General features: G+C 54.2%; 1 protein-coding gene across 2 annotated transcripts in view; it reads left to right on the top strand.

Annotated features, from left to right (window-relative positions):
• Positions 1-22,805, top strand: part of LINGO1 (leucine rich repeat and Ig domain containing 1) — a 130,533-nt gene that overhangs the window by 43,009 nt on the left and 64,719 nt on the right. The window contains exon 1 of one of the 2 annotated variants that reach the window (XM_075432115.1): positions 21,181-21,280. The exons of the other annotated variant lie outside the window; for it this stretch is intronic. The gene's annotated coding sequence lies outside the window, so the exon portion shown is untranslated. Of the gene's footprint in view, positions 1-21,180; positions 21,281-22,805 lie in introns of those variants that run through there. 2 annotated transcript variants of the gene reach the window in all.

The following is a 22,805-nucleotide window of genomic DNA, read 5'->3' as shown; positions in this document are numbered from 1 at the left end:
GGCAGTGGGGGAGTCCCCATCCCTGGAGGGGTTCAAAAAACGTGTAGATGTGGCACTTTGGTACATGGTTTAGCAGGCATGGTAGTGATGGGTTGACAGTTGGACTGGATGATCTTAGAGGTCTTTTCCAACCTTAATGATTCTATGGTCACTTATTTTTTCCAACCTATCCCATTTTCTACAGAATTACGAACTGTGGGCCAGAGTTACAAAGGTGCTTAGGCACCTAAAGATGGAGAGAGGAGCTGAGAAAGATCAGGTACCTACACCCTCTTCGCTTGCCCTGTAGATACCCGTCTGCATTTTAGATGTCTTCCAATATCTGGCTATTAGGGCCAGGTAAAGCTAATTGTGTGAGTAATTCTGTTGACTTCGTTGCTCCTGTAAACATTGACAGAAGCAGCCCCCCTGTTACTCAATAGAAAACACTTCCCAGCAGAATATACGAACAAATCACTCTTCACGTCATAACATTTTAGAATAAAAATATCAATAAGGAGCTAAGTCAAAACCGCATTCTAGATTCAGCAGATTGTTCAGCAGAAAACACGAGAACAATGAAGCTCCTCTGAGTAGGATAATGAGCACACGCAGCCGTATTGCTTTTTCAGATCACAAAATCTCAATACCCAAGATCAGTACAAAACGAAGTAGAAAATGCTTTTTATAGGATTCAAATTCCAATTAAATTAGAGCAGATTATTCAACGAGAAAGCCTACAAAACGAAGTTTCAGTTTATGTATTGGAAAGCAAAATGCAAATATGTTGCTTTCCGGCTCGCAGGTTTTCAAACCAAAAGACAAACTTTGAGTAAAAATGATTTCATTCAAATTCTGGGGAATTGACTCAAGGAACTGATCCTCAACTGAATTATTCAGCTTTTTATCACAGACTTATTTCTTCCCTCTTTATTCTTAATTTGCTTATTCATAAATTCCATCGCTTTGTCAGCCTCAAGAAATACTTTCCAGTAGCTTTGACGAAGCGAAAATTAGCAGGGAAGAGAACTGGCGCATAAACGCTTCGCTGCAAAATGCTTCCTTGCAACGTCAGGTATTTTTCTCTTCCTGGAGCTTCAACGCCGGCAGAAATCGATGCGATCCTCTCAGCAAACCCTCCGGCACGGCGCGCGCCACGGGGCTTCCACCCGGGCTGCGGGGACGGTCTCCAGGCTGTCCCTGCAGCCTTCGTTGGCTGGGTGGGGAGATCCCGATGCCGTCGCTCCGCCCAGCGTCCCCGCTGGCATCCCCAGTGTTAGAACCTCTGCGTCGGAATGAAAGGCGGCGCGGGGCGGGAGGAAGCGCTCGTCGGTCGACGGCTCCGTTCCTCCGTTTCCCTTGCGCTGTTGTCTGGCTTTGACTTCCAGCCGCTGGGTCTCGTTCCGCGAGCTTGTGCGGGGCGTGGGTGTTGTGAGGGGAAGCGCCGGTGGTCATCAAGTTTTCCTTCTGATCTGCAAACATCAGTCTCTGCAGATCTAAAGAGGACTCAAAGGTTACAGTAGGAGTTTGAGTCAGAGGGGTAGAACCGGATGAAAATCTTCATTCTGTGATTTTACTAGGAATTGGGAAACATTTTAACAGGGGGATTAAATGCGTCTTTAAATATAGAACTTAAAAAGAAGGAAGGGATTTGTTCAGGAGGAATTGTAGGGCCTTAGAAACAATTTGTACAACCTCATTAAACAGGAGAAGGCTCTGTGAATCCGTGCAGCTTTCCTGAAGCACTTTGAAGCTTCCTTCTTGCTCCAACCCTTTGCTGCTGCGGTAAGGTCCCTGCTGTCACCGCCAGCCACCGAGCCGCAGCCTGGGACCTGGGGCTGCCATGCAGGATACGAAGTGCCGTCAGGGTCAGGGTCCCTCCTTGTAATTGCTTCTGATTCTCCCGGTTTCTCTGGGTGATGGCTCTCCGTGAGGCTCACGTTAGCACAAGGAGTGGAAGGGGTGGTGGGTGCCTTGGGTCAGAGGTGGGACTTTGGGGGTGAGATGTGGTTTTCCTTCTGCTCTGGAAGCATTACCTCGTGGTTCCGCTGCAAAGTGTCTCCTTGTCCTCATCTCCTTGTTTGGAGGCATCGCGGAAGAGAAACTGGGGATGCTGCTGCTATTTTTCCCTCTCCGGAGAGCAGACTGGGAGAGGGCACAGAGGGGCCGCGGGGATCAGAGGTGGTTGCCGCAGAAGCACTAACAGGGGGTGACAGCTTGGACCGGGTGTCCTTGCACCCTGCTGCGGTGTGCTACGGTCAGGGCATGCCGCGCCGGTGGCTCGTGGGGACATGCCACCCAGCCCTGTCCAGCCCGGCTGCCAACAGCTGCTGCGCTGCGGATTTTTGCCTCCTGGGATGCCAGAGGAATGCTGGAGATTTTGGCAGTGGCACAGAGAGCAGCTGGGGTTTCTGGCACCCGGGGAACTATTGAAGGTGGCGTACGGGTTTGAGAGAAGATTGGATACGTTGGTGCTGAGGAAGGAACGTCCCTCCACCTTCCTCCTCCCTTGTTTCTCGTGTGGGAGTGAGGGTTCCCCACCCTTCGGTGCTCCAGCGGTGAGCGAGGCTCCCCGTGCAAGGAGCCTCGGGGGTGTCACCCCTCTGGCACGGCTCCGGGGCTCTCCCGGCAGCCTTGCGGCGACGTTTCCCTGCGTGCAGGCAAAGCAGCCACCGCTGCTATTGAACACTGCCTTCACGCTGCCCAAGCCCTCTTCTCTCCGGAGACGCATGGGAGCATTGAAGACTAACAAGCGCCCCGGGGAGAGGAACGCGGATTTTGGGGACAAGAGCTCTCAGCACCCTCCTTCCAGATTTTAATGGCCAGATGATATGTAGAGGTTGGCAGCAGAACGAAACCCCAGCCTCTGTCCGCTTCCCTGTGCTTTGTGCCCACGCGGGGAGAGCTGTCAGGGGGCTGCGGAGCAGAGGGGACAGCATTCCCCCCGGCCATGGCTCAGCCTTGCTTTATCAAACCCTCGGCGCCGACTGAGCCGGTGGCTTTGGGCTCCTGCCTTGGACACAGCAAAGGGCACGACTCAGCTTTCGCTGGGAGGAAGGGGCAAATCACAGGGCAGGGGCTGCCTGTGCTGTGAGGGAGCTGGGGAGGGAGAGGCGGCGAGGGAGGGCGAAGAGAAGGGAGGGGAGATCAAAGGAGGGGCAGGCGGGGTGGCAGAGGGCTGCTCTCTCCAGCTTATTGCCCATGAGGGTGGCTTGAACAGCCCGCGGGCTGGCGGAGGGTAATGGGCTTTCCGCAGAGCCCTCCGCTCTGCCGGGAAGGAATGAGAAAGCAATGTCAAATGTACAGTTGAGATGTCAACAGAAGGGCCCTGCCAGATTGACTGCAGCCTCCTGAAATATTTAATTCTTTCTTTCCTTATGAAGAGAGACGTTATTCGGGATGAAAAATTTATGCAGGGGGAGGAGGGCAAGGGAGGAGGAGAGAGAGGGGGAAGAAGCGTGCGGGGAGAGGGGGGGGACCGGCTGGCTCCCTCTCTCGCAGGGCGCCCGTTTTATCTGCCTGCCTATTACTCATTGCTGGAAACGCTGCGTGTTGCTTCGTTATCTCAGCCTCGCTTATTCCCACCAGCAGATTTTTCCCTTTCTGCTGCCTGTCTCTTTGCCCAAAGCACGTGCCGACCCGCACACCGGCCACTGAGCTCCAGGCATCACTGGCACAGCTCACCCCAAAGCACGGGGTACCGGGAGCTGGGGACACCGGTGACAGCGTGGGACCCCGGTGGGATGGCGGCGAGGATGCTGCCCGCGTCGAATGGTGGCAGAGGGCTGGCAGGTGGAGCAGGATGCCCTTTTTGCAGGCCTGCTGCCCGAGGGAGAGGTCTTGCGTTCCCACGCCGGGTACCAGTGTCTGATGCTGTGGATCCACAACTGCGTCTGACCAGGCTGAGTGGGACGGGGAGGGCAGGGAGAGCCCCCCCCTTATCTGCTGCTCACTCAGCACCGCCTGTGCCCAAAGGCTCGCTGCCTGTCCGCCGGTTTGGGGTTCGCTGACCAAGGGACCCCCTCCTCTCGGCAGCTGTAGCCTGCGTCCCGCCCTGCGTGGTGCCGAGGGTGACGGCTGATCCGACGGGTCTTCCTCGCTCCCGCTCCATGGCGGGGCTGGCACTCGGAGGGCGAGCGGGATGGATGTCTGCAGACACGCTCGCCTGGAGCCTCCTGGGCAGTGGAGCTTAGCGGAGGTCTCTGGCATCTGTTGTAACGTCAATAAGAGCGATAATCCATCCAGGGCTGAGTGAGCGAGACCAGATCCGGCTGAGGAAGAGTCTCCCCACCCCTGCAATTCTAGAGATAGAAAAGAAAGGAGTTCCCACCAGACACTGGAACAGAGATGTAAAATTCCAATAGCGGTAGAAGAAAAAAAGAAAAAATCTTGAAAAAAAACCCGCTTTTGATGCCACTGAATAGGGTTCTTTTAAAAATAATTTCAAAACATTTTGATAGTTGCTTTTCATGTCTAGTTCTTTTTGCAAAACTATAAATTACCTTAGATTTATTAACCTAAAAATTGATTTTATTTCATTTCAGATGTGTCAAAAATGGGAGATTTTGACCTTCTGAGCCTTTTTCCAGAATTTTCGTGAAATGGGTAATTTGTCACAATTGATCCTTTTTTGGGAGGCTTTGAATTTCAGCAAACTGGTATTTACTGATGAAAACACATTTAGCTGACAAATTCCCGAACTGGCTCTATTCAGGCGGCGGCTGTGATTTCAGCTTTCCAGAGCAGAGCGGAGAAAGGTTTTGGTGCAGGCTTAGGAGCCTTCACATCCCGGGTGGGGACGCGTCCTGCGAGCAGGTGCCTCGCGGACAGTCACAGCTCCCTGCGCCTATCTAGCTCCGATTCAGAGCAGCGACCTGGAGCTGGAAAGGGCGGCAGTGTCCCCTCGCGTGTCCCCTGGGCCACCCGTGTCCCCTGCGTAGGGCAGGGCAGCTCAGAAGCCCACCATTCCCCTTGCAACTCCCTGCTGAAACCGCACACGCTGGCGTCACCGGCATCTGTGCTGTTACACTCACTGCAGCGTTAAACCTCAATAAATGCCTTTAATATTTAATTGGTCTTGAAAAAAACATAAATAGGCAGGATATTAAACGCAACTCCGCAGGCAGAATAAGGCGAGTAATGTGTGTTACCCAGCGACTGGTGGCATCTTGCAAAATGCACTTCGTGTGGTTTGAAACCGAGGGCTTTGGGAGATGGTTGGTTTTCTTCTGGACGCTGACGGGAGCGGAAAGCTGCGGTGCCAGGGAAAGCTCCTTTCACAGAATCACAGAATCACAGAATCCCAGCATGGCAGGGGTTTGAAGGGACCTCTGTGGGTCACCCAGCCCAACCCCCTGCCGAAGCAGGGTCACCCAGAGCAGGCTGCACAGCACCGCGTCCAGGCGGGTCTGGAATATCTCCAGAGAAGGAGACTCCACAACCTCCCTGGGCAGCCTGGGCCAGGGCTCCATCACCCTCAGAGTAAAGAAGTTCTTCCTCATCTTCAGCTGGAACTTCCTCTGCTTCAGTTTGTGCCTGTTGCCCCTTGTCCTGTCGCTGGGCACCACTGAAAAGAGTCTGGCCCCACCCTCCTGACACCCACCCTGCAGATATTTAGAGGCATTTCTAAGGTCCCCTCTCAGCCTTCTCTTCTCCAGACTGAACCAGCCCAGCTCCCTCAGCCTTTCCTCATAGGAGAGATGTTCCAGTCCCCTCATCATCCTCGTAGCCCTGTGCTTTCCCTCCACCTCATGCCCCGCAGCCTTGCAGAGCACTCGATGACCGTGCCCCAGTGCATGGTGACGGAGAAGGGGGTTCGAGAAGCCAAGCCAGGCTTGTGCTCGCTCCCAGAGCAGACCCATCGCCCCCAGATCAGGGAGCCCTGCTCGGCACTGAGCTGCGCGAGTGGGTGTGCGGCCCGTTCCTCGGCCTGGAGTTTATCGGTGCTCAAACACGGGGCTTCGCCGTCTTTGGGAACGAGAGGTGGCAGGTAGTAGATAGGGGTGAGAAGAGCCAGAAAGTTCAGACGGGAATAAGGCAACAGGGCTGAATGAGGACTCTGAGTCTGGGGTCCACGTCCACCGTGAGTGACAGCCGTGGCGGTTCCTCCAGCCGCAGCGCAGCTGTGCGAAGTTGCGCCCGCTTGGGATTTTGCAGGATTTGCCTGGAAATTCCCTCCTCCAGCTGTGCTGGGTTTTCATAGGACTTCGGCTGCAGCCCCACACGTCCTGGCATCAGCCCGTCCCTCAGGAGCTGGTTCCTCTGCCCCACTGAGACATGAGAGCGCGATGCAAAGCTTGGGCCTGGCTGTTGCTAAGAGCGAGTTGTGGATGATCAAGCAGACGTACGGGCAGATAACCCTTGGGAAAATGAAAGCAAACAAAAAAAAGCCCCTAATCAAACATCGTTTGAAGTTCACAGGCGGTTCAATTGATGCGCTGAGGGAAAATTGAGGTTGATGAGGGAGGCTGAGGTTTGGTCGTTCCCCCCCAACCATGAGAGCCAGCAGCGCTCGCCGCGGAGGTGGGACTGATGCAAAGAACACCCTCCCCTGCCGTCACCAGCACACTTGTCCGACTCCTTCAGCACCGCCGGCACAAGTGGTGGGTGAACCTCCGCACGTCTAGAGGCTGATTTTTCAATCAGGCGAACACTTCAGCCCCCCAGAGTTCAGGTACTTGTCTCTCCGCTGCCATTCCTGCCTCTTCAGTGCGAACAAGTGGGCTGGAGACGCCGGGAGAACCAGCTCTGCTATGAAGTCGCTGGTGGCTGGGGCTCGCGGGGTGGGGGTGGCACGGAATAGCTGACAGCATCCGACTCTCTGCCTGTTCCTTCCTCTCTTTTCTTCCCTGCTTCGTCCACTTTTGTTCTCCCTCCTCTGCAGCACCAAAACGTTTTGGAGACTGTGCTAGCCTATTCTTCACAGAACCTCCTATCTCCCTGCTTCAGGATGCTGCCTGGATCCCACCAATTACCAGCTCCCTTGATGTATAACACCGTAAAACCCTTAACCTCATTATAGAAAATTTCTTTTGAATGGCCTTTAAAAACCATCTCATTACACAGGAAGAACTGTAATTACCTTTAACAAGACAGAGATATTGTGCGAGCAAGCGCGTTTGGGCTGTCAAAACAGCAATGGTGGGAGTTCATCTCCAGCCGGTTTCACTACAAGTGCAAACACTTTGTAATTCCCTCCCCTGTTCTGCTCTTCGTCCTGGCCCTCCCCCTGCCTCTCATTCCTCCCTTCTCCACGCCTTTGCTGGGCAAACACAACTCCTCGCTCAGCTCCGCTTTCCACGATACAGCCCATTTTCCCCAGCTCTCGTCTCTCTCATGCTCCAGGTTTCTGCAGTCTGAGCAAAGCTCTTGCAAAGCCTGCTCTGCTCGGAGACAACGCGTGGTTGATGCCATCCAAGGGCTGCTGGGGTCCCTGGGCTGAGGGTTGGGCTGTGGTCCCTGGCCTCAGGGTTGGGCTTGGCCACGTGGAACCGAGGAGGTGACAGTGCAGCTCCTGGGACGTGCAGTGCCACCGCCCCACGGTGGGGGCCACTTGGGTTGAAGAGCGAGGGCTGAATGCCAGTTTGCCTTCGCTGCCTTTCAGGGAAGAAGAAAATTGCTTTTTTGCAGGGCAAAAATCCTGTCTCTGCACCTTCCAGCTTTGGTCCCTGTTGACCTGAAGGGCACGGCCCGTCCCTGCAGCCCGCTGGGGCTCGGCTCCTGGCCGCCATGCTACAGCTCACCCTCGGAGGGGTTAAGTTGTTTTCCTTTCTGCATGCCTGTGACTCAAAAGAAGATATTTTTTTCCAAACAAAAATTTTTCCATCCCATCTGTCACTAATGTCAATGCACTCCTTTGCCCAGATCCAGGGTTTTTTTTAAAAAAAAAACTAAAAAGCTACATTATTTTAGAAAAATCAGAGTACGTGTTGCCAGAGCTGTGATATTTTCCATTTCTCGGCAAGGAGCTGTTGCAGTTTTTAACCCTCGGTGTTCATGCCGAGGGGCTCCGCCATCAGCAGCTCTGCCCCTTCCTCCCTGCTCTCTCCTGGGGTGTTTCTGGCTGTTGCTTCTTTATTTCTGTCCTTCATTTTTCCTGTCTGCGGGTCGGGGTCTTTTTTGCCTGTGTTTTCATATTGGCAAAGGAGAAGCTGATCAAGTGCCATTTACCCCCTTCCAACATGCCCACCTGGCAATGCTCGCTCTGGTATTCTGTGTCAATAGAGAAAGACCATTTACCACATATTTCCCCTGGTTTTGAGCATTTATGAACAAATAAGCCGGGGTTGAATCCGGGTCCTCTTCTGCCATAGGGAGAAGAGGGTGGACACTGAGAGCCCAGCTGCCGTGAGGCAAGCTAACTGCTTAAGGGGCTTAATTACCCTAAACAGCCCCACCTGGAGCCTCCACCTGACCCCCCCCCCCCCCCCCCCCTCCAACTGTTGCTGGGGCCATATTTAAGCTCAGGGCTGGCCCCTTCACTCCTTTTTTGAGCTTCAGTATGGGTGGATGCGTCTCCTTTTTCTCCAGCCTGGGCTGCCCATGGGGGCCCTGGACCTGGGATGTTGATGGACCTGGCTGTAGCACCCATCTTTGCCTGCTGTGTTTAAAGCTGTGGGCCCATGCCACATCAGGGAGGGCACCCTTTGCTCCTTGCTTGCCTACCCCAAAAGAGCAGCCTGCCCTTGCTCCAGGGGACGTGTTTCTGAAGCCACCTGGTGAGTTTTGACCCCACAGTAGAGGGCTGATAGCTGAGGTCTAGGAGAGCCCTGTCTTTCCTACCACCTTCTTGGTTAGCAGCTTGCTGGTTGAGATTTCTAGTGTGTATCCTTGGAGTTGGGCTTTCTCAATGTGCTGTGCTTGTGACTCTGGGTGTGTTGAGGACCAGTGTGGAGAGCCAGGCTGGGTTTCCATGTGTTATGCCTGCTCAGGACCCCCATCCTTGCTGAGGATGGGACTTGTGGTGTCCTCCTGGGGCTGGAGCCTGTGTCTGGGAGGAAGGCTAACTCCTGGGGCTTGTCCTTCTCCTCTCCAGACTAGGCAGAGGGGGTGCCAGGTCTTTAGCGAGGGGATGCCATGGTCTGATGTCACGTGAGGTGGCCAGGCTGGACTGTGGCTGATCAAAACTCTGTGAGTGAAGCTGCTGTGCTGTGGATGTGCTCTCCCTGCCTGCCGGCATGATGTGTTTACCTGCCTGCCGGCATGATGTGTTTACCTGCCTGCCTTTAAGCCCCCGAGCAGGGCTGATTTTTCCTTTCACTTCCGTGAACACCTCAGAGTAGGCCTGGACTTCAGACAGTCTGCTCTTACATCCCCTAAAGATGGGCAGTAATCACCTTGGGTAGTTGCCTTCCATATCCCAGTGTGCCAGAGGCTCTGCGAGATGTCCTTGGTCCTCTCCCTGCCAGCAGCACCTCAGCAGGAGCCTTGTGGCTCTCCATCACACCAGTTGTGACCATTTCTGCAGCCTCCCCTGTGCTGGGCTCTGTGGTGTAGGAGCACAGCCCTGGCTTGTGCTCCTCTGTACTGCGGGGTATTTATTGCAAGTATCTATACCAAGCCTCTTGCAGGGTGCTTTTGTGGGTGCCAACACCTGGTCTGCTTGGCGTGCCTGTGGTGCAGGTCCCTGCTGCCCCAGGGACCCCACGGTGGGAGCTCTGCCTTGGGGAGGGTCCCTGGGAATTAGGTTCTGGTCTGCAGCCTGCGTCGGCCGAGGAGTGCTCATGTCCTGCTGTAATTCCCCTCCGGAGAGCGCCTTCGCTCAGCTTCCATGTCTCTGACCTTTTCAGTGTTGTGCAGCGGCGTTGGCTGCTGGAGCTGCCGTCGGCTCTGCTCGCTGTCTTAATGGGCCTGTGGGGATTGGGGGGAATGGGCAGCCAATAAAAATACAGAATATTGAAAAGGTCAGAGCTGTTTGGTGTGACACAATAGCTCACAAAACTTCTCGGGCATCGCGTCTCGTCTTGCTGCCAGCCCTGGGTTGTATGCAGGGGCTGTGGGGCTTGCAGCTTGGCTGCAGCTGCCTGGCATTGCCCTTCCCAGAGCATGGGGTGCAGATTCACAGCTGTGCTCTCGAGGTGGTGCAGAGCTTCGCAGAAATGCCGACCCCTCTCTGATTTTGTGCATTGGTTGTCCCTCTGCAAGCTGTGTTGGAGAAATCCTCCTCCAGAAGGAGTCTTCAGAAAGTGGGCTTTGCTTTCAGCTTTGTGGAGGGAGAGAGGCCTCAGGGGTTGGGGGGGTGTGGGGTTGGGGGGGCGTTGGGTAGCAGGGAACTGTACAGATGGGTGCCTGACTGAGGTTGTTTCAGTGTCGTGCTCTGGATCCGTGCCCGGTGTGTCACAGCAGTGGCAGACAGGGACTACAGACCTCCTGGAGAATGCTTTCTCCTGCCCTTGCTCCTGCTAGGTGCGAAGGGTTCTGGCTGAGCCCTGAAATGCAGCTGAGGCTGTGTTCAAGGTCAGATGTGCACCTGGCTTCTCTGTGCCCCTCTGGCAGTTCACCTGAGAGTTGGGGAGCTGAGCCTCTCCTGCTTGCCAGCGAGGGCAAAGCTATCCTGCAAAGCTGTGCTGATTTAGTGAATCTGTCCTTTCTGAGGGCAGGGGGGAAACACGCAGCTGAAAAGTCTCGAACTGACTCCACTTCTCCAGGATTAGCACGGGGGAGAGTCACCCCTTCCTGCCCCTGACCCCTTCTAGTTCTCCACCTCTGTCCCAGCACAGCTGTCGGGTCATTCTCTGCCGCGGGCCACCGGCTGGTGGGGACCTCACCTCTCCAGCCAAGGGACATTGGGTGGTGGCTGAGCAGGGCCCGGTGATCTCGCCATATGCCTGGCTATGGAAACACGCTGTAGGCCTGCCAGGTGCTGGGAGCAGAGGGAGAAAATCCACTTACTTCATCCCACCAAAATGGTCATGACAATTTACCACCGAAGGCTCCGTATCAGCCCTGTTCCACCATGACAGTTATGAGAAAATATCAGACAGTGTTTTGTGCAGTTCCCTTTCCTGTGGGCAAGAGGGATTTGGAAATGAGAATTCATTGTGCCCAAGAGGGAAAATTTTGAAGTGCTGGAAGTGAAAACAGGGAGCAGGGGGAAATGGTGGGTTGGTGCCAGACAAGGGCTGTGTGCTGGCACAGCAACAGGTCTTGTACTGGACACAGATTCCTCTGCCGACTCTCTGACCAAGGCTTGGGGTTTGCCCGAGTCTCTGGCAGAGGAGACTCAGTGTTTTATGCCATTTTTTGGGTAAAATGCGATGGCTGGATTATCCCTTCAGCTGCCTGCAGCCATGCTCCTGTGTGCCCAGCGCTTGCCCCGGCTGTGGGTGCTGTGGATGGCTGCCCAGCCTGGTGCTGTTTACAGCCCTTGGCTTTGCTATTTCAGGTCTTCATGTGGTGTCCCGGGGACAGTCTTTTGTGTGACATCTAGTTCAGTAAATATGTAATGTGTTGTTTTAGGGCTTTATTGCTCTTACGCAGCGCTAATGTAATGCTGTTCAGAGAGCTCTGGCATGCCTATTAGCAGCTGAAGTGGAGCAAAGGAAGGATGTGCTTCCTCTTCAAGCCCATCATCTTGCCTTCTTGATGCTCTCAGCCATGGTACAGTGGTTTAAAGGAGACAACTTGTCTCTGTTAGCACTCAGTGGAAAACAGTCAATGGGATCGTTAGAAGTGACTATGGATTGGCCTTGTTTTTAAAAGGGATCTGAAATATTTGGCCAAAGTCCTGTTGGAGCATTTTCAACTTTGGCAAAAGCTGTCTGCTAGATGACTGGTTTCAAGAGTTCCTACCAGAATCGTGCTCTTGAGTTTCGGGTGACCTCCCTGGGGAGCTGCGGGTGCTCCGAAGGGCTTTAGCCAGTCTAGGAGGTGCCACCGGCACCATGCCCTGGCTGTGTGTCACAGCCCCCCAGCAGCTTGGGGGGGCCAGTCAGGCCTTAGCTGTGGGGGAACACTTTCCTCCCTGGGATTCCCCTAATTCAGGGTAGGGTTTAGCTCATGTGCCTAGCTGCACCCACATCTACTCCTTGCAGGCTATTTCTGGGCAGGGGTGTTACCCTGAACCCCGTGCCCGGGTTCCACACCGCTGCAGCGAGGTGCTCGAGCTGACGTGTGCATGGGTGCCGGTTTGGGCCCCTAGCAGTTAATAATTGTCATAACTAATATTGGTGTACTGGCACTCATTCGATCTGCGGTGACCAGGACGTGTAAGTGACATAGATTAATACTACACAGAAAAAGTCAAGCTTCTGGTGCGAGATCAATAGATCATAACTTGGTGACATCTGAAACTACGTCTTATTAGCAGTTCATATTTTGGCACTTTCCATGTATTCCCGTGAACCCCGTCTCCGTGCTGTCCCGGGGCGTTGCTGTGCGTGTGGTTGCTGAAGTCCTGTGAAATAACGTCGCCTGTGCTGGATGCCACTCTGTGGCTTTTATCTCCTGGAAAAATAAATACTCTGATGGAGAGAGGCGAAAGTGCCGTTGGTCCCTGGGGTGCAGCGACCAGAGGCCATTAGTGTCTTGCAGCTGCAATGGCTAGGGCTTTGTTCTGAGCTGGCTCAGGGCATCCGAACCCACAGCCAGCACCTTGCTGCTGGCGTTGTGAGGTGCTGCAGTGACCAGCTTCATGGAAAGGTGACACTGGGAGAGCAAAGGGAGCCCGTGGCGGCCATCCTGTCCTAGATGAGGATAGAGGTTCAATGGCGGGACAGCAGTGGGGCATGTCTGTGGGACCTGGGCTGTGCTGTTGGGTAGGTGAGCGGAGGCTTTGTGCGTTTGGGGCACAAACCAGCACCTTTTACCAGTATTAATGAGGAAAGGTAATGCGAGGGGACCCCATGGCAGGGCACGTCCTTGCCTCGCAGTGATCCTCCTCAGCCCCGCCACATGGGGATCTTTGCACAGAGGCCCTTATCTGATAGCTTTAAAGCACCTTCCTCAAGGACAGGGCTCAAGGTAAAGGCTGAGCCTATTTTGATTCTGGACCGGGCTTTCCTGTAATGCCCATGCTTATCTCCTCCTGTTCACGTGCGCAGCGGATGGTGCTGGCTTGCTTTGTCTGCATGAGCCAGGCTCTTTGGCAATGAGTTCAGAGCTGAGTTTTGCAGCCAGCTGTAATCATATCTCTTCAGGGCATGCACACGCATGTGCACGCGCCTCTCCCTTCTCATCTCTGCTTTCTCCTCCTTGGGAGGAAGCTGATCTCCTCCACAGAGCAGATTAGAGCAGCTCTCGACTCATCCTGCGCTGCAGAGGAATTGCCGGGATCAGAGGTTTGGATCGTAGCTGCGGGGGGGATGATCCCTCTCTCAGTAAGCCCAGATGAGAAAGGTGGTGTGCAGTTATTCTGCATCCGTGGAGCGTGCTGGAGAAGATGCGCTTTCCTCTGGTCCCCAGAGTCAACGGGGAGCTGCGCTGAGTTTTGCTCAAATGGAAGATGCTTGCATACACTTCTGTAAGCGATGAAGTGACTCAGGTTGCCCACTCAGTCTCCTCTTTCCACAGACCGTTCCCAAAGTCCCTCTGGATGCATCTGAAGCATTCTAAATAAGACCTGTGTGTGCTGAGCTCTGAGGTGGAGGCTGTACCGAGCTGCTCGGATAAAAAAAATAGGCCATTGCTTTTCTCACGCAGGCAGGCATTTAAAGAGCCTGTGCGGGAGGAGTGTGGGCATGTGGCTAAATCAGAAGTGAGGAGCCATCCCCTCCTTTGGCATCTCACCTGCCTTGCATGAAATGGGGACATCGGGAAGCCAGGCTGTAGGCAGACTGGCTTTTTTTGGTAGCTTTCTTGGTGGCACTGGCTTCGTGCAGCATTCCTACCATCGAGCAGAAATTGATAGGCAGAAGCAGCTTACTTTTTGCTTTGTCTTTCTGGATAGGATTTCCAAAACGGCTCAGTTTTTTTTTTACATCTGCTCCTAGAAAAGTCAATGGCAAAACTTGCTTGCCTGAGGTGGGATGAGGTAATCGACCTCGCAGGAATCCCTGCCTTGCTCCCCTGATCGTTTCTCCAGCCAGATGCCCAGGCAAAGCATCTGTCTTTGTCTTCCAACCTGAGATGCTGTCTCTTCACTAATTAAATGAGGAATATCATCTCTCTATATTTGTGTCAGCTGACTCCAAATTAAAAAGAGACCTATAGGACCAAGAAGAACCTTATCCTCCCTTTGGGGATCACCTTCCTTTTTCTTTAAGTTTTTCTGTGGACTGATAATTCCATCTGAAGGTCTCCTGTGATGCTGTGGTAACCCTTGGATGCTATTCAAGTGCATCCTGGCCCCTGGTGTGTGCTCATTGCTTCCTAATTGCTCTAAATAAGTTGGGAATGATGAAATTAAAGTGCCATTCATATCAGGCAGTCCTGGCACACTGCAGTTACAGGCATGCAAGGAGGGAAGTAGACAGATGGGGAGATGTTAGGATAATAGGTATTAAATGCAGATTTTACCCTGTTTGGGATCTCCATCTAAGCATGGTTGAACTTCCTGGGGCAGTAAGTTAGGCAGCTTCCGTGCTGGTGCTGCCCCAGCAAAGCATTTGGCATGGGCTGCTTATACCCAGGACACAAAACTGAATGACCTCCCTTGGTTCTCCGGGGATTCCTGGATATTGGCATGCAAGAAAGCTGGCCTGAGCCCCCATGTCCCTGGGAGCAGCATCCCCTGCTCCTTCCACCCTGCCTGGGAAAGCAGCCCTGGCCCCAGCGTGGGGACAGCACTGCCGGGGGCGATGGTAGGGAAGACGTGGGAGATGGTGGGGCTGGGAGCTGGTTGGTGTCATTCAGTAGCTGATCTTGTGCTCTGCTCACCTGGAAATGCTGCTGCCTTTAGTTTCCTTTGCTCTGAAAGAAATGAAACTTGATTTTTAGTACATGTAGTCAAAGAGGAAGAGTGATGCCTTGTTCTTGGCTGGCAGTGTGACTGTGTCTCATAGGAGTAGAGGGGCCTGGATCCTCTGGATCGTAAGTAAAGGCGGTTTTGTGACAATCTGTTCCCAGCCAGAATAGATTCATCACATAACCCATGGGTGAAATTCATCCACGGGCATGCAGACCAGCAATTCAGCGCTCATCCCCATGACTGAGCATCCCATGCCTGACCCTGCAGTGAGAGCTGTCCAGGTGTGCTAGTGTGATGCTCAGGAGGAGCATCTTGGCCAAAACACCCCATTTTTGGAGCCTATGGGTGGGGGGGGCACTGGTCCCAGGACTGCGGGTGAGGATGAGCACTTGCGTTCTTGTGTAGCCTTACAGGCCTGCCTGGCTTTGTGATTGTGCAGTTAATGGTTTCCTGAAGACGGATAGCAGGTACAGCACAGCACTTTTCTTTCCAAAGAAATGCCAATCGTTTTAATCACTTGCCCAAGATTTGGGTCAAGTCCAGCCACCTGGCTTTGGATAATAACTCTCCCAAGCCTTCTTGAGCTAGTCTTGTGAAGCCTCGGTGTTATCAGGACACTTGAGATGGATGGGAGGTGCAGGGACACGGCAGCCAGTTGGCCTGCAGGGTGGCTGGCTGCTTGCAAAGAGATGGAAAGTTACATTTGCTCAGTCTGAGCCAATTCTATTCCTGTAACCGGCCTGGGCTGTGGCTTAGGCTTCCCCATGGCTCATCAGATGATCACCCTGTGACATGGTCAGCTGGGGGCCTGCTGCACAGGCTTTGGGTTGAGACAGCAGGATCCCTCGCTCTTGGCAGCCCTCCAGGCTGAGAGCTGATCTTTCAGTGGAGTTCAAGACCTCTGGATTCCACCTGTTGCACATCTAAAGGCCAAAGGAGACAATTCATGACCCACTGGTCTGACCTGCTCCGCAACAGAAGCCAGAAATCCTCTGCTGCCGATTCCCTTGTCAAGTGCAGTAACTCTGGGGGCAACTGAGCACCTGGTTCCCAAAGACATGGGAGCTGTGGGGTCTTGGCTCTGCTGGCAGGCAGGAGAGGTCCCTGCGAAGCCGCAGAGAAGCAGCCATCTGTTCCTAGCTGGGTCCTTTGGAGCAATGCTTGGAGTAAGGGTGCTCCTGGAGCACCCGGGCTGGCCGGTGCTTCTGGCACCCCGCTCTGGGGGGGCCCGCATGGGGCGAAGCACTGTGTGAGGGATCGTGGACACTGCCCTGGGCTGGTCCCGGTGGCTGGGCGTTCACATTACGGTACCGCCAAGCAAACGGCTTGCGCTCCAGAGGTGGTTACTGTGGCTGTAAATTCCTACAGGCAGGAAGCACCCTGGGTCTGGAGGGGTTTGGGTGTTAATTCGTGGGGTTAACATTCTCAGCAGGATCTACAAGCTGCAGGGATGCGAGCACAATGCTGTTTGTGCTTCTGGTGAGCGAGTGGGCCAGTCTCTCTGGTGCCCAGCACCCTGCTGTGCTGCAGTCCCATTCAGGGGTGCTCTCCCACCCATTGCTGCTGTTCCCTCTGCTTGGATGGAAACTCCCCCTCTGGTCGCAGCCCCTCTGCGGCAGCGCTCATGACCAAACACACTGAATTATTGACCAAAGCCGACGCGTGCGCTGGTTGGCACAGCGTGCTGCGACCTTGAGATCCCCTCTCAGTGCACCCTCCTGCCTTTGTGTTGGCTGGAGCTGACTTAATCTCTTTCTCCTTGTCTCACGCTTTGTGTTGGCTCATCTGCTCTCACCTCGTCTTCCTCTGCTTCCCCTTCCCATCAGCCACGTCCAGGAGGTGACTGCCTCCAGGCTCGGTGCCTTGGGCTGGGACAGGTCTATGCCAGCTCCCACCAGGAGCCATCCCCTCCTCCATATGGCTGAGCACAGCGTGGTACATCCCTGGACCTGCAAGGAAAAGATCCTGGTGCCACTCATCAGCAAACAAATTGGGCACTGCCATGGCACCGGAGAAGAAGGGAAGCACAGGGCACGGGCTGGCTCATCCGTGCAGGCACGCTGGGTTTTGGCCAGTGCTAAAGTTGGCTGTTCCTGCTGGGCAAGCAGGGGGAGGAAGGAGCAGTGCTGGGTGGAAAGCCCTGGTGAGCTGGGCTTGGCGTGGGAGGAGGAAGGGAGCAGTGCTGGCTGCTCCTAGGAGGAGCCATGGGAGCCATCACCCTGCATGACCCCCTTTTTGGAAGCTGTGGCCAGCATGGCTATCATGGGCAGTGAAAAAGGCTGACCAGGCATCAGGACTTGCTTTACCACCAGGAACTGCTTGATGATCTAGAGAACTGCCTTGCTGGTCTGTGCTGTGAGGAGCTCTGGCAAGGCTTGGTCTGGGGGAGCATCATTTCTGGGGAGCAGATCCCTTAGGTTTGCTCCGGCTGAGTGCTGTCCTGGTGGTGGTGGTGCAGTTTGTCACACTAGGATTCTGCTAATTGGGCCAAACTTCAGTATCTCATGGGCTTTGCATCCCCCCCAAACAGGGCAGGTCCCGGAGACCTTGTCTGGCACTGAGCAGAGAAGTCGTTAGTGGTCCCCACTTGCCCCAGGAGCCCAGAGATGTCCTGGCATTGGGCTGTAGGTGGAAGGAACAACCTGTTTCCCCCCCTCTCATTCCTTCCTGGCTGAGATTTCGTGGAGCCTTTCATCCAGAGGTGAAGTCACTCACTGTGACCACCTTTAGCAGCTGCTTCTCTGCATTACGGGTTGTAAATGTCCCCTTAATTTAATGCCTGCAGTGCACTAAAGCAGCAACCTTAGCACAGCCTCTGCATAATAACTGGAGAGGCTCTGGATCCTTTGCTCTGGCACAAGGCTGCTCTCCTGGACTGCTGTAGTGGCTGATTGTGTCTCTTATATCCCTCTGCCCCATCCCTGCTCTGTGCCACAACCAGGTCTGCTCCTGGAGGTGGTGGGGCATCTTCTGCACCAGGGACAAGGGCAGGGGCAGAAGGAGAATGGCAGCAGGGTCCTGCCCCTGGGGCCAGAGACGCCGCAGGGCTCCCCGTGTGGCTCTGGGGTCCTGCCCCATCCCTGTTTGGTGGGCACAGAGCTGGTCACTAAAGCACCATGTGCTTCCTCGCACCCGGCTGCCCTTCTGCTCCACCACTGAGCCTCCCCACAACTGGCTTTTGAAAGATAACTCCCTGTTAAATAGCAATATTTAGCCTAATCCAGGCAGGCGGGTCAGCCCAGGCAGTAATGCACTTGCTTCCTAAATGTTTCATTTCTTTCAGCCAAATGCACCAGCGAAAGGTGTTTTTTTTCTCCTTCACAGAAGAGAACAACAGCTCTGACCTTGAGGAGAGAAATGATGAGGGTTCAGAGTTTTCCTTCTTTTTTTGTTGCTATTTTTCTTGCAAAATATTCAAGTTGAGAGGGATTTTTTGCTTAAACAATTTATGCCCGGTGGATAGATTTATTCCATTCAGCTGCCAGCCACAAGAAAGCCTCGTTATTCCCTGTGGCATGCCTTTTTTTTCCTCAATACTCATAAATACTCCTTGCTAAATCTGAATTTCTACTCTGCAAATGCGAGGGACCAGGTACTTCTGCCCTGTTCCTGATGCTGGATGTGCCTCTGTGTAGGCACCTTGTGCTGGTCTGGCCCCGGGGACCGCGAGTGGTGCTTAGGACGTGCTCCTGCATCTCCCTCTGCCTCCCCATGCCTGATCCTGTTCTGCTCCCTCGTTATTTCCGTCTCTCAGGGATAAAGGCTGTGTAAAACCAGCTTTTTTTGAATGTCCTGGCACCAAGAGGTGCTTTGTAGGCGGTACTTCTGTATCCCACCTGGCTGCTACCTCCCATGCCTCTGCTCCCAGCCAACACCTCACTGTCCTGGCTTTTAGCAGGAGCCAGGCAAAAGATGGATTCCCAGGTCGGCTGGGTGGTTTAGCATCATTCCCTTCAAGGGAGAAGCGGAAAATGTGAGGGTTTCATTTGGATTTATTTGAATGGATGCGACAGAAATGAAAGGGAGTGTTCAGGCTTGACAGCAGAGTTTGGACTGGGGGTAGAAAAGAAAATGAGGAGATTCTTTAAATGAAAAGCAGGCTCAGAGAGGGAGGAAAAAAGGAGACTTTCCCTTAAACGTATCAAAACTGGCTGGTTTTAATGCTGATTGATCACTTAATATTCCTTTCTGGAATGCTGTTCCATGTGACAAGGCATGTTTGCCAGGGCTGGGTTGCTGCATACCCTGCCTGCCAGCCCCCCACACCGCTGGTGCCTGCCTCAGTTTCCCTTCCCTCACCCCACGTGGCTTGTCCATGAGATTTGGGGAGCCACGACTGCCTTATCCCATTCCTGCTGTAGTGGGCTAAACTGTGGGATCTGCTGCAGCTCCATTTCTGCAGGGATTTGAGGTGTGAACCGAGATCTCCAAACTCATCGCTGCAGTGAGCCGGAGGGGTAGCATCCCTTCTCTGACGGGCAGCTCACTGGCTCTAGTGCTTCTGATTTCTTTTGAGCTCACATTTTCAGCCTCCTCACCTCTCTGCTAGTGCAATGTTTTGGGAACAGATGGGCTTAATTTCCGATCACTGCCCCCTGAACTTGGGAGGAGGTTGGAGTTTGGAGCGAGTCTGCCGCTTTTTCCATGCGACTCTGGCAGACTCCTGTCCGTGGTCAGCCCGGTCTGCCCTGCCCCTGCAGACACGTAGCCTCTGAATGAGGACCTGGCAAACACCCCTCTTCGTGCTGAGAAGGGCTTTCTGAAGTAAGATTTTTCTCTCTTAGCAGATAAATCAGTCTCTGTGTTACCTTAGCAGTATCAATGGCTGAGCAGCATCTTACAGCTTGAGACTGAGACGCTTAGCCTAAGCTTCACCTAATCCTCTTTCATCTAGCGATTGGGCTGGTGATCTCGCAGAAACAGGTTTTCTGACACCAGCCTCGGCAGTCTGCGGGGCGTGCTCGTGCTGGGAGGGTGACGCTCCTGCTGTATCTCCGTGCCGCTGCCCCTGAACCGAGCCAGAGGCAAAAGGGAATAGAGCACAAACCCAAGTTTCTCACCTGAACTCTGCCCCTGCTGTGTGGATTTCAGGTTTAGGTGTTGGCTCTTGTTTTTGTGGGACTTTGCGGCATGTGGTTTCCTTACCTGGCTTCTTCTGGAACATAAACCAGGTTTTTCTAACCATGACTTTGGGTTGTACTAAAGATTTGGAGTTTTCTTGAGAAGAGCCCCTCGAATCTGACCTGTTTTGCTCCTCTCTGCTGCATGCTGCCAGAGTACCCCAGGAATCCCACAGCTCTGTGGGGGGTGACAGGAGTGACAGCGCCTGGCAAGGAAATGCAGGGTCTCTGGCCAGCACTGAGGGGTAGTTCGGGGGAGGACGAGAAGGGAGGATGAAAGCAAATTTAAAATATTTCCATGAGGTGTGTGAGGCCCTGAATTCAAGGCAGAATTGGGGGCTGCTGGGCTTAGCATGAAAGTGCTTGGCCTGTGAGCTCTGCAATCAAGCCCTGATTCCTGCTTACTGGAGGTGGGAGCCCTGTGTGTGTGGTTCCACGGGCTCGTTGCCCTCCATCCAGTTGTCACCTAGACACTGTGCTGGGGGACAGGCCTTGGTGCAGGGATGGAGTCGCCTGGCTGTGGTCCTCGCACAAGGCAGGGACGAGCACCCAGGACCACCCTCCTGTGGTCTCAGGGTGTGGGAGAGGGGTCATGGGGTTTGCTGCTGGTAAGATCTCCTCAGCCCTGGGCCGCTTACCCAGGTGGTTAGAGCTCATCCCTGGGATCTGAGTTTGGCCAGCTCTGGAATGATCATCACCCCTCCTTGGGCAAGAGAAGTCTGACGGGCAAAGCCTTTCTTGATGACTGCTGTGGTGTGGGCTAGCTGCAGTGATGGATGGCTGTGGGTGGAAGGGGTGAGCAACCCCTCCTGGACCTGTTCTCCTGCAGGGCAGGTCCCTCAGCTTGGGTTGGCTGCTGGCGTGATGCTTCAGGAGTCCTCCTGCTTGCCTCTTTTGTGGCTGCTGGCACAGAAAGCCCTGTGCTGGTAAGCGGGTGGGCGAGTGCTCCATGAGAGCAGGGCAAGAGGAGATGAAAGCTGTTGCGTGAGGCAGTGGGGTGTCAGGGAGCAGACCTGACACCAGCAGCTGCTCGCTGCCACCACCTTGCCCTAATCCCTTAGCTGTGCCTGGTCTCAGCCCCCAAAACCTCCCTCCTCCTCTGCCTAAATTGGATGTTTCTCCCTTTAGCACCTTCTCACGCTCTTTCCATCCTCCTTTCTCACAGGGCTGTGTGTCCAGGGCTGAGCGAGGTGCCTGGCTGCTCCGCATTGTGTCCCATGAGACAGGCAGGACCACCCTGTCCTACCCACCCGGGGCCGCAGCACCCCCCTCTCCCTCCGCTGCAGGGGAAGCCCCTCCAGCATCCAAAACAAAGCTGCAGAGGGCTGCTGCCACGGTAAGTCCCTGGGATTTTGCTTTCTTTTCCCGTGCCACTTGTCTGGAGAAGGGCATTGCTCCAGGGTTTGCTTTCCCTCCCCGCTGCGGCAAGAAGCATGGCGTGGGGTGTGTACGCAGGCCTGCAAAAAAAGCTTGGTGTGAGCAGCCTCATGCACTGAATAATTCGGGTCTCAGTCAACAGAAACAGCTCACGAATTCAGGTTGTATTTAGCAAGTGGTTTTGGCTGGGAGGAAAAAGTGAAATGCTGAAAAGTTTCATTTTGACATTTTCAAAACGAAACCTTTCAGCCATCTGTTTTGAGATGACATTTCATTTTGGATTTTCTAGGTTTTTTTTTTACTGTGTGGGGGGGAAGCCACCTACAAACAAAATGAAAGATTCACTTCAGACCAAACACAATGTTTCATTCAGCTCCAGATTATTACTGGTGTTTTGAAATTTGACAAAGAAGAAAAAAACCCAAACCTACAGTCAACTTGAATGACTTTCTTTTATCAGTTTGGCCACCAAAACAACAAGCGAGTGAACAAACCCCTCCCCGCCCCACTTTCCCAGCCGCGGATGCTCAGGATGTGTTGCTGTTGGGGTTGAAAGCCAGAGGAGCGGGCGTTCGGCGGGGTCGGAGGGCAGCGCGCGGGCTGGTTTGCTTTGCGCGTGCGAGGGAGTGGGAGCTGCGAGGCATGTACGATGCATCGTTGGGGGTTTGATTTTTTTCTGAGCGAGAGCTTGGGAAGAGCCTGTAGTGGCAGAACACGTTGTACCAGGGACATCGGGGATGGCAGGAGAGGCTCTGTGGGAGCTAATTTTAGCTGCAGCAGCAAGCTCGTGCCTGCGAGGAGAGCGTGCTGTGCCGAGCCCACCTGGGAGCCGGCATCCTCCTGGAAAAGGGATGGAGCCCTGAGGCTGTGGTGATGGCCGCTGGCACCGGTGCTGTGCTGGGTGCCGTGGGTGCATGGCGCTTTTTTTTTTCTCCCCAAAGCATCTGTGCCTGTCATCTTCATGCTTTCCCTGTCTTGTGTTTGAGAAAGCCCAGCTTAAGGGGGGATTGGTATGATGCTGAGGGGACCTTCTGGTCTGCCTGGGAAGTATTTGCAGCTGGGCTTGTCCTGTGTGGGAGAAACCCCTCTGGGGAAGGAGCCTGCTGGGCTGGGGAGGGAGGAGAGCAGGAAAGGGCTGGGAAAGCAGCGGGGAAGAAGAGGTGACAAGTGGCTGGTTTGCATGGAGGTGGAGGGTTCAAACACATGTCAGCTTGGTTTGGGATCAGAAGATGTAGCAAAGTCATGGGAATGGGGGAGAAACCCCATTTCCCAGCATTGCCCTGGCTTGCAGAAGAGCAACTGCAAGGGCCACAAGCTGCTGATGCAAGGTGGGGGTGGGACAGTGCCTTGTGAGCCAGACCCTGCCCGTGGGGCTGCAGAAGAGCCCTGCATGGGCTCCTCTTGGCCCCTTAATGACAAGGAGGAGCTGGGCTGCAGCCTGCTGTAGGAGACCCTGCTTCGGCAGGGGGATTGGACTAGATGAC

Source organism: Opisthocomus hoazin, chromosome 10 (assembly GCF_030867145.1).
Source record: "Opisthocomus hoazin isolate bOpiHoa1 chromosome 10, bOpiHoa1.hap1, whole genome shotgun sequence".
Taxonomy (NCBI): domain Eukaryota; kingdom Metazoa; phylum Chordata; class Aves; order Opisthocomiformes; family Opisthocomidae; genus Opisthocomus; species Opisthocomus hoazin.
The sequence above is the reverse complement of the archived record's forward strand: the minus strand, read 5'-3'. Positions and strand labels throughout refer to the sequence as shown.